Source organism: Cervus canadensis, chromosome 3, assembly GCF_019320065.1.
Source record: "Cervus canadensis isolate Bull #8, Minnesota chromosome 3, ASM1932006v1, whole genome shotgun sequence".
Lineage (NCBI taxonomy): Eukaryota > Metazoa > Chordata > Mammalia > Artiodactyla > Cervidae > Cervus > Cervus canadensis.
The window spans coordinates 114,201,105-114,224,946 of NC_057388.1; the positions used below are offsets into that span (position 1 = coordinate 114,201,105).

Sequence of the window (23,842 nt, forward strand, 5' to 3'; positions counted from 1 at the left end):
TTGGCTGCAAGCGTCAGAAAACCAGACCAGCACGTCTGAAGTAGAGAGGTCTGTTTCTCTCCTGCAGTGACAGGTTCAGGGAGAACTGCAGGATCTGGTGTGGCCCGTCCAGGGTGTCACCAGGCTCCAAACTGCTCCCACCGCCTCCTCTGCCGTCCTCAGCGCTGGCCTTTGGTCTCAGGATTTTCATCTGGCTGCTGGACCTGGTGTTAAAGCTGCAGGTGCAAGCTAGCATTTCTCTTGTTTCAAGTCAGATAGACCTTTGCTGAGTCCATCTTTGTGCAACTGAGTCCAGAAACGCCCATTCCCCACCCCTCAGGAATTTGGAAAGATCCATAACTCTACATCCTCTCCAGGACAGATGCCTCATTGAAAAACGTGTCTGGAAGTCGCCTTCTGTAACCCATTGCTGCTGCTGCTGCTGCTAAGTCGCTTCAGTCGTGTCTGACTCTGTGCGACCCCATAGACGGCAGCCCACCAGGCTCCGCCATCCCTGGGATTCTCCAGGCAAGAATGCTGGAGTGGGTTGCCATTTCCTTCTCCAATGCATGAAAGTGAAAAGTCAAAGTAAAGTTGCTCAGTCGTGTCCGACTATTCATGACCCCATGGACTGCAGCCTACCAGGCTCCTCCGTCCATGGGATTTTCCAGGCAAGAGTACTGGAGTGGGTTGCCATTGCCTTCTCCGTCTGTAATCCTCTACTGACACTAAAAACAATCAGCTGTGTCTAGTAGGTGTAGAGTTCCGAAGCTCAGAATCTTCGTGCAAAGTCGTGGGTGGCAGGCTGGTGGCTCCAGCTCCTGGAGCGCTGGCTTCACTTCCGGGATGACTGGCTGTGATACTGTTGCTTCCCTGGAGATGCTGAACTTCCTGAGGGCTCGGGTCATCGGTTCTTTCAAATAAAACATAACCACTTCAACTGCACAAACTTCACTCCAATATGCTCTGTGCAAGTGGCATCTAGCAGGCTGTTGGCCTCTGTGGCTGACTCATCTCAGGTGGGAGCGGTGGGCAGTGAAGGATCCAGGGGCAGTGGGGGAACCAGCTGCCTCGCCCCCTCCCCAGGGCTCCCCAGGATGTGGCCGTAATCCAGATGAGGGCCGGAAGTCACCCTGGGAGCGAAGGTCAGGCTTTCTTCCGCGCTGCGGCTGATTGGGGAAAACAGGGAGGTGCCCGCAGTGCATTCCCGTGAGTCCCTTCTGAATGACTGGCTCAGTCTTTTATTTCCTGGGTCGAACATTCACAGACGACAAGACCAGCCTCGCTGCAAGGGAATCTAAGGACAGGAGCATTCCTGCCCTCCCAGCACTACAGGAGGGGAAGGCAACGGGGCGGGGCTACAAATGCCAGGAGGGAACCAATCCACAGGGTCTGCTACAGTTGAAAAGCAACGTCAATGACTGGGATTTCCTGTCCCTAATGGGTAAATGCTAGGAGCATCTTCTTACTGTTCCTTCTGGGGGAAAAAAAAACTCACAAAACTTTAAGGCATATTAACATTTATTATATTATAATAAATAATAATTATAGTATATCTTAAATTATTATAGTAAATTTCTATAATGTTTAAAAAATTGTTATACAGATCATGCTCTTTTGCATTTTGTGCTATTCATTTAATAATATATCTTTAAGTGCTTCTGAATTTACACATTTGCATATACAGGGCTGCTTTATGGTATAGATGGACCACGAATACGTTGTCTAGCCAGCGCTATGTTGACAGCTACCTTGCTGGTGGTCCAGGGTTTTACTGTGAAAATGAACATCCTGTTACAATTCTGGTCACTGTGCCCAGCTGATCTTCCATAATGTTGCATGAGGCTGTAGTTCTACCAACTGTGGACGAGAGTTCACCACCCTGCCGCCAGTGCCAGGTACTGTAAAGATCTTTTACTTTTGCCAGGTTGGTAAGTGAGTATAAATATATGTTATTTGTACCTCTTCAATAATAAGGGGTTTCCTTGGTGACTACGAGGTAAAGAGTCTGCCTGCAATGCAGGAGACATTGGTTTGATCCCTGGATTAGGAAGATCCCCTGGGGAAGAAAACCCACTCAGGTATTCTTGCCTGGAAAATCCCACGGACGGAGGAGCCTGAAGGGCTACAGTCCTTGGGGTTGCAAAAAAGTTCAACCTGACTGAGCAACAGAGCATGCAATAATGGTTGAGGTTAAGCATTTTCTACTGTGAGTGAAAAAAAAAAAAAGAATATTGCCTGCTACACTAGTACATAAGGATGTTGCAGCCGTCACATTCCAGCTGCCCTGACGGTGAGCCAAGCCCCAAGGGAACTCAGGGTGCACCTTGAGGAGATGTCGGATGAGGACGCATAGGACACTGGCCCCAGAGAGCTGAGGTGCAGATCAAAGGGATGATTTCAGTGAGCCCAGACTTTTGAAACTTCCCATGTATAGAAAAGTGCTTAAATTCCTTAACTTGAGATGCTTGGTTTTCTTAAATTCACAGGAATCTTCTGAAGTTCTGACTGCCTGGTGTTTGTTGCAAAAGCTCCTCCCCATCCTGGCTCCTGCCTTACCTCTGTGGAGCCGGACTTCAGAGCTCCCTGAGAGGCTGCATCCTGGGCTATCGGCCTCAGGTTTGTCCACAAAAAAAAAAACGTGGACTTTCTTGACTTTCAGGCTGTGTGTTTTTCCCCCAGTCTACACTAGATATTGTGCTCGTGTATTTCCCCCACTAAATACCAATGCTGGAATGAAGCTCCGTGACAGTGGGGTTTTCTGCATTCTTTCATTCATTGCTTCATTCCCAGAGCCTAGAAAAGTGCTTGGCATATGCTAGGCACGCCGTCAATATTTATTAGGTAAATGAACAGCAACTTTCCACACATATCCCTTGTGTATTTTCTTTTGCAATCTGCCCTTCTTCCTGTTCATATACCTGCACGTGGTCAGTCGCTCAGTGGTGTCCCACTCTTTGTGACCCTTTGGATGTAGCCGGCCAGGCTCCTTTATCCATGAGATTTTTCAGGCAGGAATACTGGAGTGCATTGCCATTTCCTCCTCCAGGGGTTCTTCCCACACAAGGATTGAACCCAAGTCTCCTGTGTCTACCAGCACCCAACTCCATTCATGTTTAAATGACCAGAAATTTTCTATTTCCATCTCAAACTTCTGAGCTCCTAAATAGCTAATTATCCGTTTGATGGACAACTGTAAACCATAGGTGAGAGATGACTCGACTCAAAAAACCTTAAGCAACGATGGGATGTAGAGTCTCATAAAGAGAAGTTGTGAGCTGGGTTGACGCCAGCTGCCCATGCAGTGACTCCAGCTCACCAAGAACCTGGGAGCAGCTCGTCGTTCTTTCCTGCCATCCTCAGGGTACTGCCTGGCTCCCTCTAGGTATCACATCCTTACACAGAAAGATCCAGAGGGAGAGAAGGGATGATTGTTTCATTGTGTCCCGTTTAAGAGACAAGAAACTTTCTCCAGAAGCACCTTCAGCACGTTTCTCTCTCAGCATTGAGCCTTAATCCCATCACCAAACGTAATTACTGTGATTCCCTTATCTTATTTAGGATTCTTCTTTTAAGAGGTAAATAGGGATGGCAACCCACTCCAGTATTCTTGCCTGGAGAACCCCATGGACAGAGGAGCCTGGTGGGCTACAGTCCACGGGGTCACAAAGAGTCGGACATGAAAAAAAAAAAAAAAAAAGAGGTAAATAGGGCCAGAATTTAGTGAAGAAAAAACCAGAAGGGAAGAATGGGGTCTTTTTATTTATTTATTTATTTTGGGCCTTGCTGGGTCTTCGTTGCTTTGCATGGGCTTTTTCTAGTTGCAGCAAGTGGGAGGCTTCTCTTATTTTTATTTTTTAAATATTTATTTTTATTTGGCTGCACTGGGTCTTAGTTGCAGTATGTGGGATCTAGTTCCCTGACAAGGGGTTGAACCTGGGCCCCCTGCATTGAGAGTGCAGAATCTTAGCCGCTGGCCCACCGGAGAAGTCCTGGGGTTTCTCTTACTGCAGACCCCAGGCTCTAGGCGGGTACGGGCTTCAGGAGTTGCCGCACTTGGGTTCAATAGTTGTGGCGCATGGGCTTAATTGCTCCAGGGCATGTGGGATCTTGCCAGACCAGGGGTCCAACCCGAGTCCCCTGCGTTGGCATGCGTATTGTTATCCACTGAGCCACCAGGGAAGTCCAAGGTCTTTTTTTAAAAAAAAATTTATTAATTTTGGCTGCGCTGGGTCTTCCTCGCTGCACACAGGCTTTCTCTAGCTGTATCGAGCAGCGGTTAATCTTCCTTGCAGTGCACAGGCTTCTCATTGTGGTGGCTTCTTCTGTTGCAGAGCTCGGGCTGCAGAGAGTGCGGGCTTCCGCAGTTGCAGCTCGCAGGCCCTCGAGTGCAGGTCAGTAGTTATGGTGCAGGGGCATAGTTGCTCCAAGGCATGTGGAATTTTCCTGGACCAGGGATCAAACCCACGTCCTCGGCATTAGCTGGCGGATTCCTATCCACTGTACCACCAGAGAAGTCCCAAATGGGGTCCTGAAGCCAGCAATGGTATAGAAAAGAGAAAGAAGGATGAGGGTTGGGTAGGAAATCTGTAGTGTCTTCTTCACCTCCAATACAATGACCATGTTTTGGGGATTTTTTTAAAAACTTATTTATTTTTAACTGAAGGATAATTGCTTTACAATATTGTTTTGGTTTCTACCAAACGTCAACATGAATCAGCCACAGGTTTACAAACCTATGTTCCTTCCCACTTGATCATCCCTCCCACCTCCCTTCCCATCCCACCCGTTTTAGGGATTTTTACTGTCTCCTGAAGCATGTGCTTCCATCTCCAGAACCACCTGTTCTGGTTACCTTTTGAGCACAGCAAGCCACCTCAAAACTGGAGAGCTTCAGAGAGCAATTTATCATCATTATGTGTCCCTCAGATTCCTATGCTGAAGTCCTCAGCCTCAATATCTCAGAATGTGACCTGATTTGGAAATAAGGCCTTAATAGAGGTAATCGAGCTACACTGAGGTCATTAGAGTGGGTCCCCATCGAGTACGACCAGTGTCCTGTTAAAAAGGGGACACTGGGACACAGAGCTATGCAGGGGGCCGGAAGAGCCAGAGTGAGCAGACGGCCACCTGTAGGCCAAGGAGAGACGGCTGGAGCAGACCCTCGCGCACAGCCTCAGGGGGGTTTGTGCTGCTGATGTCTCGGTTCAGACCCTCGTTCCCAGAACTCCTACAAGACAAGACATTTCCGTTGTATAAGCGCCCAGTTTGCTAGTAGCAGCATCCCTCGCAAACCAGCATAGCTGGCATCTCGCATGGCTGGCGGGTGGACTGTGCTCAGCGGGGTGGCTCTGCTCAGAATCGCTCAGGTGGTGGCTTGGGCTGCAGTTGGCTGGGGTGGTCTCAACCAGGGCTCTCACAGGGAACTTGGCTGGGGCTGTCAGCGGAGTCTCCCGTGTGCCTCTGCGTGGGACCTGGGCTTCTCACGGCACCGTCACTGAACGCCAAGAGCGATACCCCAAGAAGCAGGAGGTGGCAGTTGCCAGGCCAGCTCAAGCTTTTGCCCACAACTGGCACAGTGTCCCTTCGCACATTGCAATAGTGGACGCAATCCCACTGCCCACCCGGGCTCGAGGGGTAGAGAAGAAACAGGTGTGAACAGTGCAGAAGAACACAGAACGGGAGATGCTATTGAGCTCGCATGCATGCGTTTTAAGTCACTTCAGTCGTGTCCGACTCTTTGCGACCCCGTGGACTATAGCCCGCCGGGCTCCTCTGTCCATGGGATTCTCCAGGAAGAATACTGCAGTGGGTTTCCATGCCCTCCTCCAGGGGCAACTGAGCTTATCTACAGAAAATATCATCTGCCACCTGTTCAAGTCACAGCTGCAGCCTCAATCTTTGACTATTTGAGGCTCCCCCATTTATTCTTCCAATCTTCTCTGCGCTACAGTCAGAATTATATATATATTTTTTGGCTATACCTTGCAGCATGCAGGATCTTAGTTCTCTAACCAGGGATCGAACCTTGGCCCTCAATAGTGAAAGTGCAGAATTCTAACCACTGGACAACCAGGGAATTCCAAATTAAAAAAAAAAAAAAACTAAAAAAAACCCCTGATATTGTGGATCCTCCACCATAATCTGGGAGTCTTTCAAACATGCTCCTATATTTGGCTTTCCTTCCAAGTGTTTTTCGATCCTCTTTTTGAACATGACAGGAAGGGAGCTGGGTGATGAAGACTAATGGGAACTCCAGCATGTTTCCCAAACCCTTTGCCTCACACCCCTGCTCAAAGCTACCACTGTTCCATCATTAATTGAAGGCTGTGGAGCAAAGGCTCGTGGGCCATTTTTTGTCGCTGCTGCTGTGGTTTAACATTTATTTGAGTGTTTATAATGGGGTTGACGCTTTCCAGGACATTCACTGACAGATCTTGGCTTTGTTCTTATTTACAGCAGCGGGGGTAAACCCAAAGCGTCAGCCAATCCTAAATTATTTTTTTGTTGGCTTTGAAAGTGTTCTTCATAAATGCATCAGAATTTGAGTTGGTGTAAAGCTTGGGGACATCATGATATTTCAAACAAAACAGTGAACTCATTCCGTGGAGGGCTGACAGAGGAGGGCTCCAGGACTGCTGAATTTCCCCCAGCTTAGCCCTCTGCTCTAGGTACCCCTCTGCTCCCCCTCCGGGGAACGCTGTTGCTCTCCACACCCACGCGAGGCACCGCTCCATCTCTTCAGGTTTTCGTGGGACTGAAAAAAGTAATTTTCTCCTCCTTAGCTTCCTTTGGGCTATTGCTGTGATATAAGAATATGAGCTCAGTGGAGATGATGACATTTTAGCATTTTTAAAAAAGGATTGCCATGTGGGGCTTTCCTTAATTTTATCAGATAAGTATTCTTTGCTATAATATCTATTTGATTTTCAGAAAATTGATGGGTAATACTGTTAAACTGGCATAGTAAAAAAGGTTTCCCCAAGTTCTGAGTTATAAACCAGCCTTGGTAACTGGAATGGGAGAAGAAAGAGGAGGCTGGAGACTTTCCGTTTTTACTTTGTACCTTGACAACTGCCTCAGTTTTTATGCAGTAAGCATGCCTTACTTTTGTAATCAAGACTTTTCGACTAGAAAAGAAAAATTCCCCCATTGTTGAGTATTATTCTAGAAAAAAGATAATCTTAACTTCAAAGTGTTACCTCTAATACTATACTGTTATGGTTGAGACTGTTTTGAAATAAAAACTATTCTTAGTTGATATTTTATAATCAAGAGTCAGATTTTAAAACAAGTGTAGATCCTAAATAAAGCAGAACCTTTTTTTTTTTTTTTTAATTTTGGCTGCATGGCATACCTTGCAAGATCTTAGTTCCTGGGCCGGGGATTGAACCTGAGCCTTTGGCAATGAAAGTTCAGGGTCCCAACCGCCAGGGAGTTTCCCAGAACCTCTTTCTTTCTGGATAGGATAATACTTTCTAGATACTACGGCTATGGATTAGAAGACAATATTTTAAAATATTAACTGGGATCTCCTCCACAGTTTATTGTACCCCTTGTCTTTCTCTCAATTAAGGGAATATCTATCAATAAGTTTGCAGTAGTCTAAAGGAGAAAGTCCTCAGGATTATCTCAAAAGCTCCAGAAAAAGCATGTGAAAAAATTTAATATCCATTTGTGAATTTAAAAGATATTAAAATATTAGGAATAGGAAGAAACTTCCTTAACCTGGTACCAAAAATCTGTAGCAGATATCCTAGGTGATAGATAATTTCTACCTTTTTTTTTTTTTTAGTTGCACTGCACAGTTTATAGGATCTTAGTTCCCTGACCAGGGATTGAACCTGGGCCCCCGGCAGTGAAAGCACAGAGTCCTAACTACTGGACTGCCAGGATTCTCTAGGCGTATTCCTTCAAAGGAACATGACCAGGATCCAAGCTGTCCATCATCTCCAGCACTGGACATAGTATTGGAGACTCTGGCCAACACAGGAGAAGTGGAGCCAGATGAAAGAGTTTATAAGAAGAGAAAGAGGACTGTCAGGATTGTCACTATTTGAGATGATGCAATCATCTATTAAAAAGCCAGCGAAATCAACAAGCTATTGGAACTAATGAGAGATTCAGCAATGATGCCAGGTTCAAGATTAACTTATGAAAAAAATTAGTGTCTCTAGCAATCTAGGTCCATCCAGGAGCCAGAAACCACACAATAACTTCAGAGGGGAAAGTTTCGTGTGAAGGATTATTAAGCCAAGATAAGTGAGTAAATTGTCAAGATGGAAAGAAAGTTCTGGAAGAAGTCTGAAAGCAGCAGTCCCCAACCTTTTTTGGCATCAAGGACTGATTTTGTGGAAGACAGTTTTCCCAGGCACCAGGGGTGGTAGGGGTGGTTTCAAGATGATTCAGGCACGTTCCATTTATTTTGCACTTCAGCGCTGCTGCCGATCTGACAGGAGGTACCAGTCCGCAGCCCAGAGGTGGGGGACCCTGCCCCAAAGGACCAACTTGGAAGGGGGCCTTGGACCTCGTTGAAGAAGGTGTGGTTGTAACCCACTGGATGGCTTAGAAGTCCTGGGAGCGCCTGGGCCAGGTCTAGTCGCAGCCTCAGGCAAGGAGAAGAGACCCTGGGGGGCACGGCCGCCACTGCGAGAGGCTGAGTGCACAGGTGGGCGCAGAAGCGGGGCACTGGGGCGGGGGGTCTGGGGGCGCTGCTGCAAGCATGAAGCCCAGAGCACCTGGTGTCATGTCAGGAGACCTCTGGGAAGCCATCTCCAGGATGCAGGCAAGTGGGGCTGGTGTTCCAGTGTCCAGAGAGCCTGTTGTGAGCACTGCTGTACCTAGGGGCTGGGGAATGCAGGGATCTCTCTCTGGAACCTGAGGATGTAGAGAGCTGGGAGTCCAGAGAAGCCAAGACAGAGTTTCGACAGAGTGCTGGGGGCAGATGTGTGTGTGTGGTGGGGGGAACTGGCCCCCAGAGCCAGATTTGCAGGGATCTGCAGAGTCCCTCCCTGACTGGAGCATGTGGGTGAGACAACTGCCCGAGGCAGAGGGGAGGACTCCCTGAAAGGAGCAGGCAGAGGAATCCTGGCCCAGGAATAGGCGGTGTTCCCCCCAGCCTTGGAGAAAAACCTCGTGCCTGCGGGGCATCAGATAGAGGAGCCAGAGACTGCCTCAGAAGCAGAGAAAAATCTGCCCGTGGCTACGGGCTGCTCTGGTCCTATCTGATAAAGCCCTGGGGAGGATCAAACCATTCCCCAGTAACTGACCTGTGTCCCAGAGCAAAGATAAGCATATTTAAAAAAAAAAAAAGAATATCCAGCACCAAGAAGGCAAACTCCAAAATGTTTAGCCTGTAATAAAGAATTACCAGGCATACAAAGAACAGGATAAAATGGCCAGGAGTGAGGGAAAATCACCGACCGGGTCAAAACAGAAGCCGTAGACAAGCAGGTTAAAACAGCTACTGCGACAGAATTCTGTATGTACGAGAAGGCTGAGGACAACAAAAGCATTGTTAGGAGAGGCAGAAAAGAAGTTTAAAAAGACTCAAATCAAAGGTGGAGAGATGAAAGCTACAACATCTGTGATGAAAAACACGCTGGAAGGAATAAACAGCGTAGACATGACCGGAGGAAAGGTGAGTGAAATTGAAGACAACAGAAACAATCCAAATAAGACACAAAGAGTAAGGAGTCTTTAAGAAATTAACAGAACATCCATAACATGGACAACTTCAAGTGGCCTAACATACCTGGAAGTGGAATTGCCAAGTAGAGGGAAGAGAGGAACAACAAAAAATTTGAAGAAATATTGGCCCCCAGTTTTCTGAATTTGATGAAAACTCCAATCCCACAGATCCAAGAAGCACAATGAACCCCAAGCCAAAGAAACAAAAAAAGTTCACACGCATCTGGGTGCTGCTGAAGAACAGAGCGTATGTGCGTGCTCAGCCACATCCGACTCTTGGCGACCCCGTGGACTCTAGCCCACCAGGCTCCTCTGTCCATGGACTTCTCCAGGCAAGAATGCTGGAGTGGGTTGCCATGCCCTCCTCCAGGGGGTCTTCCCGACCCAGGGATCAAACCTGCACGTCCTGTGTCTCTGGCTCTGGCAGGAGGATTCTTTACCACCGAGCCGGCTGGGAAGCCTGAAGCACTGAGGCCCCTGATAATAAAGATGCACACAACTAGTGAAAAAGATGGAGTTCCCTGGTGGTCCAGTGACTGGGACTCGGAGCTCCCAATGTGGAGGGGTCCAGGTTTGATCCCTGGTCAGGGAACTAGATCCCACATGCCACAACTAAGACCCAGAACAGTGCCACTATCCACCGCCGCCCCCCCCCTCCAAAAAAAAACTAGCATAAAAGAGAAATTTGAAAAACTGTGAGAGACGATGACATGGTATGTCGAAAGGTACAAACGTAAGAACGACAGGTGACTTCTTGTCAGAATTTCATGGTATGTTTAAGATCAGGAGAAACACATACAGTGATGATAATAAAGGTCAGTGTTCGACAGCTCTCTTTGTATAGCACCGCAGCGGCATTTTACAGATATAATCTAAATGAGTTCCTCCCAGTATCTGCATTCCTATCCTTTTTCTTTTTTTCAAAACAACTTTTTGTTGAAGTATAGTTAGTTTACAAAACTGTGTTAGTTTCAGTTGTATAGCCGTGTTCAGTTACACATATTTACATATCTCTATTCTTTTTCAGATTCTTTTCCATTACAGGTTATTACAAGATGTTAATTGTACTTCTGTGTGCTATGCAGTAGGGCCTTGTTGTTTATCTATTTTATATATGGTAGTGTGTAGGAAAAACATAAAAGAAACTAAAAAAGACTCAAATCCAAACTCCTAATTCATCCTTCCTACCCCACCCCACCCCTTTCTTTTTTAGCAATAGTATCCCTGATTTTTTGCTGGACACGAGGTTGTGAAACTACATTGCTTAGCTCCTCTTTTCTTTTTTTAAAGCCACGCCACATGGCTTGCTGGGTCTTAGTTCCCCGACCAGGGATTGAACCCACACCCTGAGCAGTGAAAGCACGGAGTCCTAACACCAGGAAATTCCCAGCTCAGCTCCTCTTATAGCTAGTGTATGCAGCTTCTAGAAACTCCCTTCCTTCTAACTAGCTTGCAGAGGAGAAGGCAGGAGCTGAAGCAGCCAGCTTGGACACACGAGGCCAACTTGGTGATGCTCAGCAGAGAAACTGATAGAAGGAGTCCATGTCCCAAGCGCCACACCTGCCTTAGCCATCTCCCTGGCATTCTACCAGAGAGAGAAGTGAACCTCTATCTACTGTTGGGCGTGCTTACTCCCTTGCAGCTGACCCTCCCCCTGCCCGCTACAAGCAGGTGTCTTTATCACTACTTTCCTCTACACATTCATCAAGTTCCTAATCCGTGGAAAAGCTCAGCCTGTCTCTAAAACCCTTGATATTTTTCAGTAAATTACCCTTCTCACCATGAATGTTTAGAAAAACGGCAGCTGTCCTATTACAGGATTGGCAAAGGAGACCAAATCAAAATAAAATCGCCACTAGGCACTTCAACTGAAACTCTTGGATAAATAAATACTGGGAACATCTAAAGACTTAAAGCTTTTAAAGGGAATGTTTACAGTGGAAGAGTGACATAAACCCAATTTTTAAAAAATCAGAAGACATAGAGAAACACACCCTAAGGGACCAACGTTTTAATTTCCAGAAGTGTTCTTGTCCTTTGTGACCTGGTGTTTCACATACAGACCGAGTTTGTGACGGGGTTAGGGGGGAAAAAACACCTCTATGGCTCACAACTCCGGTGTTACAATGAAGTCAGAAATCCTACTCTAATAGCAAATTTGCCGTTACCATTTCTCATAAGAGCTAAGGCTGGGTGACGGTCAGGCCAAGGGGCAGCATGCAGCTGAGCCTCATCCTTTGCACCAGCTCTGACGGCATTTAGCGTCCACAGTGTCTCACTTGGAGCCCAGTTTCCTTTTAAAGGGCTCCTGGGTGGTGGGCCTGTCCAGATGCAGGGGAACAGACCGCCCCTTCCCCACTTCCCCTGTGGGCGTCCAGTAGGGCTTCAGTGCTTGGCTGCTTTGACAGAACGTGGTGGTTTAACCTGTCAGAATCAATGAAAAAACTCATCTCCGTGATGGATGTCATCTTTTGTCACTGGAGGGGCGTCCGTATCAGTGGGAGGGGGCTGTATGAGGCCCCGGGGGGACCCTGAATAGACATGGCCCCTAGCCTTTCAGGGCTTCCCACGTAGCTCAGTCGGTAAAAGCATCTGCCCGCAATGCGGGAGGCCTGGGTTCAATTCCAGGGCCTGGAAGTATGCCCTGGAGAAGGACATGGCAACCCACTCCAGTACTCTTGCCTGGAGAACCCCATGGACAGTGGAGCCTCGCAGTCTACAGTTCATGGGATTGCAAGAGTTGGACACGACTGAGCGCTCTTTCTTCCTTTCTTTCTAACCTTCCCAGGCCAGGACAGGAAAAAGGCCTGCGAGACATATGAGTCCACGCAGAACACACGGAGCTGAGTAAGTATCATGACAGCTAACTTTCATCGTGCCATACTGTGGGACGGATCTCAGCAGGACTGGCCAGGGTCCAGCCTGGATTCTCAGGGTCCAGCAGAGAATGAAACCATGGAGGCCCTTGTCCGGCCAGCAGGGAAAGTGCGTGAAAGGCACTGACGCCCAGAGCATGTTGCTTTCTTGCGTGGTCAGCCTGTCCTGAGGATTTCCGTTTTCTATTTGAGGTCATTCTCCTGAGGCAGGGTAGACCCTCCAGTGCCCTGGGGCCCTGTCCCGACTGTTAGCGTCCACATCCACTTCTCCCAGCAGCTGAATCCCCCTCCGACCAGCTGCCAAACCAGCCCTGGCTGTGGACGGGGCGGCTACACCCAATCCCTGGCAGACAGGTGACCCCCCAGGGCTTTGCAGCCTTGGCGCCCGGACACTCTGGGCGCCTGGGTCAGGAGTGGGCCCTGGTCCCAGACACGGTGGGGCACACACCCCAGCTGCTGGGGGGCACTGGGGCAGGGGCTTGGGAATCTTCCCGAGGAAGACAGGCCGGGTGGGTCCTCCTGGAAAGGCAGCCCTGGCCTTGTTCCTGTCCCACGAGACTTCACTGACAAAACAGAAACTCCAACCACTCTGGAATTCCCTGGCGGTCCGGTGGTTAGGACTTTGAGCTTTCGATGCCAAGGGTCTGGGTTCAATCCCTGGTCAGGGATTGAACGTGCAGCATGGCCACAAAAAAAATTTTTTTTTTCAATTTAAAAAGAAATTCCAAAGATGAAATTACTAAGAATTTCAAAAATATGACCCAGAGCATTCACCCCGCGTGTGGGGGCCCTTTGGAGCCAGGGCCTCGTGGCACTGCCTTCGCTGTGCGCCCCTGCAGCCAGCCTTTTGTGGGGTTACTTCTCTAATCTTCACAGTGAGGCTGTGAAGTCAGGTGTTATTATCGTCTCCATTTTACAGATAAGGAAATTGAGGCAGACGGGGAGTAAGAAGCCTGCCCCAGCGGGCAGAGTGGGGTCCAACCCAGGCTGGACGCTGAACCTACACCCCTACCATCCTTCATTTAGCTGCTCTTAAAAGTGTGCGCGCTGACCCTCTTGAGTCTCCCTCTCCCCCCCACTCCCCCCCACCCCCTCTCCTGTCCAATCCCACCCCTTTAGGTTACTACAGAGCCCTAGTTTGAGTTTCCTGAGATTCAAAAGGGAGGGGACATATAAACACCTGTGGTTTGTTCATGCATTTTGACAGAAATCAAACCAATACTGTAAAGCAATCATCAACCAATTAAAAATAAGTAAATATTTTTTAAAAAAAGTATGTGCACAAGAGATAGTTCAGAAAGTGAAAGTCGCTCAGTCCTGTCCGACTCTTTGCGACCGCATGGACTATACAGTCCGTGGAATTCTCCAGACCAGAAGACTGGAGTGGGTAGCCTTTCCCTTCTCCAGGGGATCTTCCCAACCCAGGGGTCGGACCCAGGTCTCCTGCATTGCAGGCAGATTCTTTACCAGCTGAGCCACCAGGGAAGCCCAGAAATTCGGAAGAGGCAGCCAAAACATTTATGCTTCATTCTAGTCCAGCGGGCACTCTGCCCCCGCTGTAGTTTCTTTGTTTCTTTTTCTCTCTGCCTAAAACAACAAAAAAACATTTTCACCAGGTCCTTCCCTGGTGGTGCGGTGGTTGAGAATTCACCTTCCAATGCAGCGGCAGAGGTTCTGATCCCTGGTCGGGGGACGGCGATCCCACGTGCTGCAGAGCTACTGAGCCGGCGCTTCAACTGCTGACCCCACGCCCCGACTGGAGAGTCCGTGGACGACCACGAAAGATCCCACGTGACAACTCAGACCTGACACAGTCAAGGAAATAAATAAAACTGTTTTTCAATGAAGCCGAAACGGGAACATAAAAACTATGTGAGGCATCAGTTTAGGAGGCCCAGGGCCTCTGTCCGGCCTATGGGGCTAACTGAAACCTGATGGGCTGGCTTGGCGCCTGCCCCCGCTTCTGCCTCCCGTAATTAGCTTGGAAGCACACTGGCTTCCTTCTGCGGTTCGTAGCCTGGCACAAGGTGAAGATCCTGGTCACCTGTGTGGAAGGAGGGCTTTGTGGGCAGGTGCGAGAGCCGGCCAGGAATCTTCCAGAGCTTTACGGCACCTCCCTCCAGTGCCCACCCCTCCTCGCTTGCTTCTAGCTGATTTCACCCGAGGCAGGTTGGCTTTTTGAAAATACAGCCTCAAAAGGATTGCCGACTCCCCCGGGGCCCATATGTGAGGGGTCACTGCAGTTATCAGTGAGAAGCGAGTTCAGAGAGTTGTCTCAGTGACGTAGACGTAACCTGTGATCTGCTGATGATTTTAAATAAATAGCTCTCTGGAATGCATTCCTTTTTTTTTTTTTTTTGGCTACCCCATGAGGCTTGTGGCATCTTAGTTCACTGACCAGGGGTGGAACCCAGGCCCTCAGGCAGTGAAAGTCCTGATGACTGGATTGCGAGGGAACTCCCTGGAATGCGTTTTTGTTTTTTTTTTTCTTTCTGATTTGTACTCTTTGATGATTTCTTTCTTCTTTTTTTTAAGGCTTTCTTTGCTCTTTTTACTTTAAACTTTTTGTTTATCTATTTATTTTTGGCTGTGTTGGGTCTTTATATCTGCGCAGGCTTTCCCTGATTGTGGTGAGTGAGGACTACTCTAGTTGTGGTGTGTGGGTTTCTCCTTGCGGTGGCTTCTCTTCTTGCAGAGCACAGGCTCTGGGGCGCTCGGGCTTCAGGAGTTGTGGCTCTAGGGCTTTGGAACACAGGCTCAGAAGCTGTGGTGCACGGGCTTAGTTGCTCTGCGGCCTGTGGGATCTTCCCGGACCAGGGGTCAAATCCGTGTCCCCTGCATTGGCACTTGGGATTCTTATCCACTGAACCAGCAGGGGAGCCCTCTGTGATGATTTCTGAGGTGTAAACACCGCGCCATGGCTGATTTCTGGCTACCAGGATGATGCCCTCTGCTTGCAGAACACCTGACCCGTACCAGTTTGCTCTTGCAGGCTGCTGGGGTGGGCCGTACGCCCCCAGCGCGACCCTGGGCACAGCGTTTGCCTTGGGTGAGTGTCCTTATCGTAATGACTGGGGGACGAGGAAAGGAGCCACGGTTTAGTAATACCGAGTTTACCCTTGAACTGAGATTCCAACTCTGATGCAGGGAAAGATTGAAGGCAGGAGGAGAAGGGGGCGACAGAGGACGAGATGGTTGGATGGCATCACTGACTCAATGGACATGAGTTTGGGTGAACTCTGGGAGTTGGTGATGGACAGGGAGGCCTGGCATGCTGCGGTCCGTGGGGTCACAAAGAATCAGACACAACTGAGCGACTGAACAACAAGATTTCAACACAGAGGAGTTTGCTGCAGGTACCCGGCAAAGACCCAGACTTCAGACAGGAGAGACACTGAAGGCGTCCAGCTGCGATCACACCGGATGAGCTTGGCTTGGAGATGGCTGAGGTTGGCCACTGCAAGGGCCACAGTCTTAAGGAAGGGAAGACCTTGAGAACAGGAGGCAGTCATCACTGGATGCCTAACTGTGTGATTTGAAAGGGGTGGAGCAGGTCCCAGGGCATGGATGTCACCTGGGGATCTCCCGGCTTGAGCAGAGGCAGTCTCTCTGGGGAGGATGGTAACAAGAATCAAGTGACAGATGATTTAACTGTAGAAAAAGTGTTAACAGTGAAAGAAGGCAAGAGTCCCTCCTTTGTATTAAAATCCCGTTTGACTGTTTACTGAATTTCTCTCCAGTTTCCTTCCCATTGCCCCTCCCCAATGTCATCACCAGACATCCTTCCAGGATTTATTGTGTATCCTCAGAGTACTGCCTTTGGTTCACTCTCTGGCCTTACTGACTCTTGGAAGGAATTCCCTTTAGGGCGATGTCTCTAGCAAACATCTCTTTATATAGTTTGGGAGTGGAAGGGCCCTCTTTGACTGGGTCTCTTCTATATGCCTTTGGATAGACTTTTCATGGGTGTGTATCTTCCCATGGGGAGTATCATGTGTGGCTGATTTCATCCCTTTTTTCTAATTTGGCCAGTGCGGAGGCACAGGGCAAGGTTCTCATCACGCTTCTAATAACATTAGAAATGAAGAGATAGGAAAAGTATGAAACTATTCAAAAGGAAAATGTGCATAAATAAGGACTCCAAGGTGGCACGAGAGGTAAAGAACCTGCCTGCCAATGTAGGAAACCTAGGAGACGGTTGGTTTGATCCCTGGGTGGGGAAGATCCCCTGGAGGAGGGCATGGCGACTCACTCCAGTATTCTTGCCTAGAGAATCCCATGGACAGAGGAGCCTGGTGGGCTACAGTCCTTGGGGTCGCACAGAGTTGGACATGACTGAAGCGACTTAGCACACACACACGTTCATAAATAAAAACTTCATTAAACAACATTCGCTTATGGGAAATGTGTACAACATTCTTGCTGCTACTTAAAAATAGAATGATGAAGGGTGATTTGGTGGGAGTAATTGTTTGGGGGAAAAAAATCAATTTAACATCACTTTGCTTTCAATTTCTGCTGCCAAGAAAGCTCATGCTACATCTTCTGATTCAAATGTAAGTGTCTCCAGAAACCTTTGGATCCCGCATTACACAGCCCCATCTGGTTTACCCTCTCCAGATTAGCATTTCCGCTTAATTCATTTATGAATTTCCTGACATTCAATTGATTCCCCCCAACTTGTTATCTAAGATCACAACTGGCATCTTCTAGATTTGGATTCAACTTAGAAAATAATTTTTAGCTATAAAAAAGCCTTTTTAGTAGTAAGGAGCGTGCATGTAAGTAAGATGTAAATCATAGTGATGCACATGTTCATAACTATGTACAAGGATGCTCCCTGCAGCATTTGCTTACAATAACAACAATTGGAAACAGATGTCTATGAATCAACGGGTTTAGTTAGAGCAGTGGTATCTATCAGCCCATCAGGTCCTGATACCGAAGGCTGTTTATGATATAGTAAGTGGAAAAAGCAAGTTGAAAGATCAGTATACAGATAATTCTGTGTATAGGAAAAAAAGCCAAACTCTCTACATGTGGGGACACAGAAAGTGGATGGCAAATCACCCCCGGTGGGGATGCTACTAACTCTGGAGTGGGGATGGGGCAAAGGGGAGGAACAGATGGGACAGTCTTTTCTTTTTTTTTTCTGTAGGCTTGTGTTGTGTTTGAATCGCCTACAATAATAATGGGTGAACCATGGCCTACTCATGTTGATGTCTGGCAGAAACCAACACAATTCTGTAAAGCAGTTATCCTTCAATTAAAAAATAAATAAATTATAAAAAAAAGAATGGGTGGATTTATGTTATCTTGAATTAAAAATTTCAAACCAAAGCAAAAATTCTTGAGTTACCAAGTATATATAATAATAAAAAAAAAATACAGAGGGTCATCAGGAATTTTGAAGATTTTCTTCATGTCCCTACTTTGAATAACTTCATATCTATACTTAAGGCAAAATAAAAAGGAAAGATATTTAAAACATATATGAGAGAATGCTATCAAAGTTGAAGGTAACTAGTGTATAATTGTGTGTCTAGTAAACATATAGATTACAGCTTTAGGTGGAATTCAGGACAGAGGCAAATACATATTTGAGTGTGTAAAATTTTGTTTTCTTTTTGGAGAGGACATTGTCCTAATGATGATGATGATAAATTGTCATTACTGTGTGGCAAGTAGTGTCTTAAATAATTTTTCTTTTACTAGCTAATTTAATCTTAGCAACAATCCAGTCAGAAAGATTCTGTAGTTGCTGCAATTTTACAGATGAGAAAGCGAAGAAGAGAGAGTGAAGGGACTTGACCAAGTTCACACAGCTTGTAAGGGGTAAGGTTGAGATTCACACCCAGGCAGGAGGGATCCAGAGTCTAAACAGCCTAATCGTTCCCTTAAAATTGCAAAGTCAAATAAACACCTGCTAGAAGCAACCTAAATATCCATCAACAGATGAATGGGTCAAGAAGATGTGGGAGATCCATACAAGGAAATATAACTCAGCTATTAAGAAGAATGAAATAACGCCATTTGCAGCAACATGTGTGGACCCAGAGATTATCACACTAAGTGAAGCAAGCCAAAGACAAATAGTGTACAATACTGCCTACAAGTGGAGTCTAAAAAACAAGATACAAATAAACTTATATACAAAACAGAAACAGATCCTCTGCAGACCTAGAAAACACACTTATGGTTACCACAGTGGAAACTGAAGGAGGGGTAAATTAGGAGCTTGAGATTAATAGACGTAAATTACTATATATAAAATAGGTAAGTAACAAGAACCTACTGTACATCCCAGGGAACTGTGCTCAATATTTTGTAATAATCTATAACGGAAAAGAATCTGAAAAAAAAGATACGTATGTATGTATGACTGAATCACTTTGCTATCCACCTGGAACTAACACAACCTTGTAAATCAAATACACTTCAATTAAAAAAAAATACTTGCACCTAGAGGGTGGAGGGCGCACAGCGCTCCAGCGGAGCGGGCCCAGCACCACCTTTTCCGAGGAGGGCCCGGACACTCCAGGCTGCCCTCGGCAACGCCTCCCCGTGTCTGTAGCCGAGTTTTTCAGTGGAGGCTTATTTCCTGGTGTTTTTTCGTTACTGCACGAAAGGGGGAGAGGAGGTCAGTGTGCCTTGAGAAGTTACAGAAGGAGTGGACACCGGAGAAATCGAGGAGCTCTGGGTTGTGGTCATTGAGGACAAGGGATGAGAAGAGAGTGCCCAGGGCGAGGGACTGTGCTGACGGAGGTGGGGACACTTCTTCCACTTGCAATGCTTTTGTCTGACTTGCTTTTGCCTGTAATATTCCTCATGTGAGATCCAGGAGGGAGAGACTGTGACCGTTTGCATTTCCTTTGCCTAACACCATGTCTGGTTCAGAGCGGCTCGTTAGATGTTTCCGGAGGGTGGGGTGAGGGGGTCAGAGTGGACCTCGGGTGGGGCGGGCTCGGGAGGTGGTGACCACACGGACCGAGGGCGGAGGCAGGGCCGGCCCCCATTCCCTGGTCATGCTTACTGAGACCCTAATGACTTGCTTATGTGGGTTTTAGCGATACGATTTATCAAATTAGAAATTAAACCGCCCCCCCCCCAAAAATAGATCTTTATAAAGCATCTGCTTGTAATGCAGGAGACACAGTTCGATCCCTGGGTCGGGAAGATCCCCTGGAGAAGGAAATGGCAACCCACTCCAGCACTCTTGCCTGGGGAATCCATGGACAGAGGAGCCTGGCCGGCTACAGTCCATGGGGTTGCCACGACGGAGCAATTTCACTTTCACTTTCTTTCTAACTGATTTCAAATGAACAACAATAAACCCATTACAGAGTTAAGTTAAATTAAAAAAAAAAAAAAAGGTCCTCTCTTCCTTCCTCTGCTCCGGATCTTAGTTGTCCTACGTGGGATCTAGTTCCCTGACCCGAGACTGAACTTGTACCCCCCGCATTGGGTCTTGGCCACTGGACCACCAGGGAAGTCCCTAGTAAGATAATTTTTATGAAAAGTAATAGCTGTGTTTTCCCAAACCAAGCAAAATTTAGTGACAAGTGACTTTATTTTATATTTTCATAAGTCTCTTCAATGCCTGGGTTGTTAGGAGACAGTAGAATCCTTGTCCGCTTCTCATTTGATCTGCTGCAATACCTCCTGCCACGCTACCTCTGGAAGGCTCTGCTGCACACTTGGGAGGGAGTGACGGTGGAAAAGACAAACACCGTCTTGGTACGAGAGTGCCGGCAGTTTTGGCCTGGGGATGCCCTATAGTGCTCTCTGGACCACCCTTTCCCCCTGGGACCCAAGCCACACACGCTGGATTCAGGAGATACTTCCGAGGCAAGGCTGACAAGCCTAGTTTTATCATTATTGCTTATAGTCACTGCATGCTGTTACTCCTCATAGCAACTCTCTGGAGTAGGGACAGTTAGTGCCCCCAGTTCATACATGTCAACACGTTCGGACTCTTTGCAACCCCATGAACTGTAGCACTCCAGGCTTCCCTGTCCTCCACCATCTCCCAGAGCTTGCTCAAACTCATGTCCATTGAGTCAGTGATACCATCCAACCATGTCATCCTGTACGAATTCTATATTTACATATATACATCCATGTATCCTTGTCTTCATGGTGGAACTGGACATTTTCATTTTTAGGAAAGTGACCAAAGCAGCTACTAGTGAATTTTACAGTTCTTGGATGGTGAGGCTAAGCCTGACTCCAAACAGTGAGCTGCAGACAGGCAAGCACCCTTTATAATCCATTTTTTTTTTTTTTTTTGAGATCTGACTGTGATGTAAATGTACTTTTGAGCCATTTCATTTTTAAAAGCCCATTTGGGAATCTTAAAAATTAATTAAATCTAAAAAAAAAAATTAATTAAATCTTTCGTCTTCAAAGTTTAATTCTTCCACTTCTGGCATATTATCTACAGCTCTGAGAAAAATGGCCATTCACTTGGGTAATTTGCACCTAAAATAAAGGTGCAGGAAAGTTGAAATTAGAAGCAGCTAGAACAGTAGTTTCCTTGGTGTCTCTGCTTTGGGTTTTGGACCAAAATGCACAGAGCCTCCCTCTGTTTTCCCGGCTTCCTTTTTCAGGCGATGGGCTCACGGCTCGCTTATTTTCACCGTGTAACCTTCCAGGTTCTTCCGTTTCCCAGGCTGCTTTCCTGTCTGCCGCCTGCCGGCCCCACCTCTGCGCCTCTCTTCCCGTGACGCCGATCGCTCTGGGCACCAACCTGACCTCCACTGCCCTGAGTCCTGTGCAGCGGGGCAGCCCTTTGCCCAGAGGATGGCCCGTGTGCCGTTCCGGCCCTGAAGCCCACCAGGCGCAGGGCTTGTGTCAGGGGCCGCCCCAGCATTTCCACGCACCGTCTTGGCTGGAGCACTCACACCCCCTTGAGGTTGAGGTCACCCCCTTTACAGACGAGAAGGTGAATTTGGGAGTGCTAAGAACCCACAGCCAGCACAGCTGGAAGGCACAGAGGCATTACAGGAAGCCCAGGTCTGTTGACTCTTAAGCCTTGTTCTGAATCTTGAACTCTCTTTTACCTGTGTCTTTTAAAATACTGTTTCCTCTGCCCGCTCTTCTTAAGCTTCAAGTGTCTTCTCCAGGAAAACTTTCCTGACTCTCAGGCTCAGGGGCCTCTCTGCTTGGGGTACCCCATGCTCACTCTCGTGCTTTATTTGACACCTGGGTTCTCCCCAGTGGATGGTGGGGTAAAGCTTTACCTTGGGGTAGAGCGTCGCTTTTCATCTCTCCGTCACCACCATCTATCTCTTAGACCCTGGCAAACAGTAGGTGTTCCCTATGAATAACTGATGCCTTCTTCATTTTTGCTAAATTAATTAATAAATGAATGGAGTCCATCTGTGAGTATCTGTTGTTCAGAACCTGGACTAAAAGTGGAGATTATGTGTTGTTGAAACAGTGCACTTTCAAGGTACACGGTTTTTGTTTGTTGTTATTCAATCTCTAGGTCATGTCCCCAAGAACTGCAGCACGCCAGGCTTCGCTGTCCTTCACTATCTCCTGGAGCGTGCTCAAATTCATGTCCGCTGAGTTGGTGATGCCATCCAACCATCTCATCCTCTGTCACCCCCTCCTCCTCCGGCTGTCGGTCTTTCCCAGCATCATGGTACTTTGTGAATTAACAGAATTAGTGGGTTGACCATCATGTTTCCCACAGTTTTACTACATTTTTCCTTTGGGGAAAACACAGTCCAAATTTAAGGAATGGTCTTAGACCATCACTCTGATAACTTGTGGACTGCCCTTGAAGCTGCCTACTTATTTCGAATTTACTTCAAGGATGACTGGCTGTCAGCCTGTACATGTTTTGTTATTCAGTCATTCACTCATCCTGTTCATTCATCACATACTCACTGTTAAGGGCTTACTATCTACCAGTTGCTATTCTAGGCACCAGAGTGGACAACAGAGTCCTTGAAACCAGAGGTTCATTCGACTGGAGATGGGGAGGTATGACAAGGACCTGAAGCTCGGTGGAGTGGACACTTAATTCTGCTGGAAGAGGCTGAAGGGGGCTCCCAGAGGAAATGGTCCTTGCTCAGTCTTGTTGAGGACCTGCCTTCTCAAGCTGCAGTAGTAGCCACCCTGAATGTCACTCCACCCTGAATGTCACTCCACCCTGAACGTGGACGCTTAAGGATGGATGTTCAGCTGGTCTAAGGGCAGGTGCACACCCGTCTGCAATGTCTTCACTTAAGAAAGAAGATAGGGCTTCCCTGGTGGCTCAGTGGTGAAGAAACCACCTGCCAGTCAGGAGACACAGTTAGACCCCTGATCAGGAAGATCCCACATGCCACTGAGCCCGTGAGCCACGACTATTGAACCTGTGCTCTAGAGCCCAGGAACTGCCACTACGGAGTCCATGTGCCTAGGCCCTGTGCTCCACAACCAGAGAAGCCACTTGCAGAGAGCGAGAAGCCCGAGCGCTAAAACTAGAGAGTAGCTCCCGCTCACCGCGACTAGAGAAAGCCTGCACAGCAGTGAAGGCCGAGCCCAGCCAGCCAGAAATAAAATTAAAAATAAAAGAAAGAAGACAAAGTCCACTTGCTGTCTGTGTTGTGAACATCTCATGTCCCAATTGTGTATGATTATGATGGTGCTGGCCTCTGTTCTGCCCCACAGTTAAAACATGAAGTAAGTAAATAAGTGTTTCTGGCTGTGAGTGTTCCCTTGAGGGCCCCTCGGCTCAGCTGGGACAAAACAGTTTGATGGATAAACTCACGTTGCATTTGGCAGACCCTGATTCCTACTCTGAAACCCCGTCTAAAGGGGCAGTTTTCACTGGGTTCCAGAATGCTGATCACTGGGGGTAGGGACGTGCATTTCTGCACCATCAGCGCCTGCATGACACACAGAAGTGCTCAGCAAGTTGGTTATGTGTTGGCTTTGATGACACTTGCATGCCACTCACAGGAATATGCGTCGCCTTGGGGGGATTTCATCTGGGGAGGAGTTCACTGTGAGGAAGGACCCTATGAGGACTGCCAGGTTGAGAAATGTATTGGATTATCTACTGGGCCCTGAGTGATTGTGAGAATGAGTATATGGAAAGGTGATGATCCCCAACTGTCTTGCATGTTTGGACTGAAGCATACCACATGGGCCCTGGAAATCTGGCTTTGCATCTTTCCTGGGTAGAGTCATCTATTGCTGCAGACCAAACTCTCCCAGAACTCACAGTGGTAAGAACTAATGACAAAGACTCCCTCCTTGACTGACTTCAGTCAGGCGTCTCTGAGACTTCTTGACCCCAG

At 47.5% G+C, this 23,842-nt stretch overlaps 1 long non-coding RNA gene across 2 annotated transcripts in view; it reads left to right on the forward strand.

Annotated features, from left to right (window-relative positions):
- Nucleotides 1-14,814, forward strand: part of LOC122438894 — a 36,082-nt gene extending 21,268 nt beyond the window's left edge. Inside the window, exons 1-5 of one of the 2 annotated variants that reach the window (XR_006268682.1) lie at nt 675-1,423; nt 1,667-1,877; nt 2,469-2,598; nt 12,458-12,516; nt 14,162-14,814. This is a non-coding gene — a long non-coding RNA (uncharacterized LOC122438894). Of the gene's footprint in view, nt 1-674; nt 1,424-1,666; nt 1,878-2,468; nt 2,599-12,457; nt 12,517-14,161 lie in introns of those variants that run through there. The other variant, XR_006268681.1, reaches the window with a different exon arrangement.
- The last annotated feature ends 9,028 nt before the right edge of the window (nt 14,815-23,842 follow it).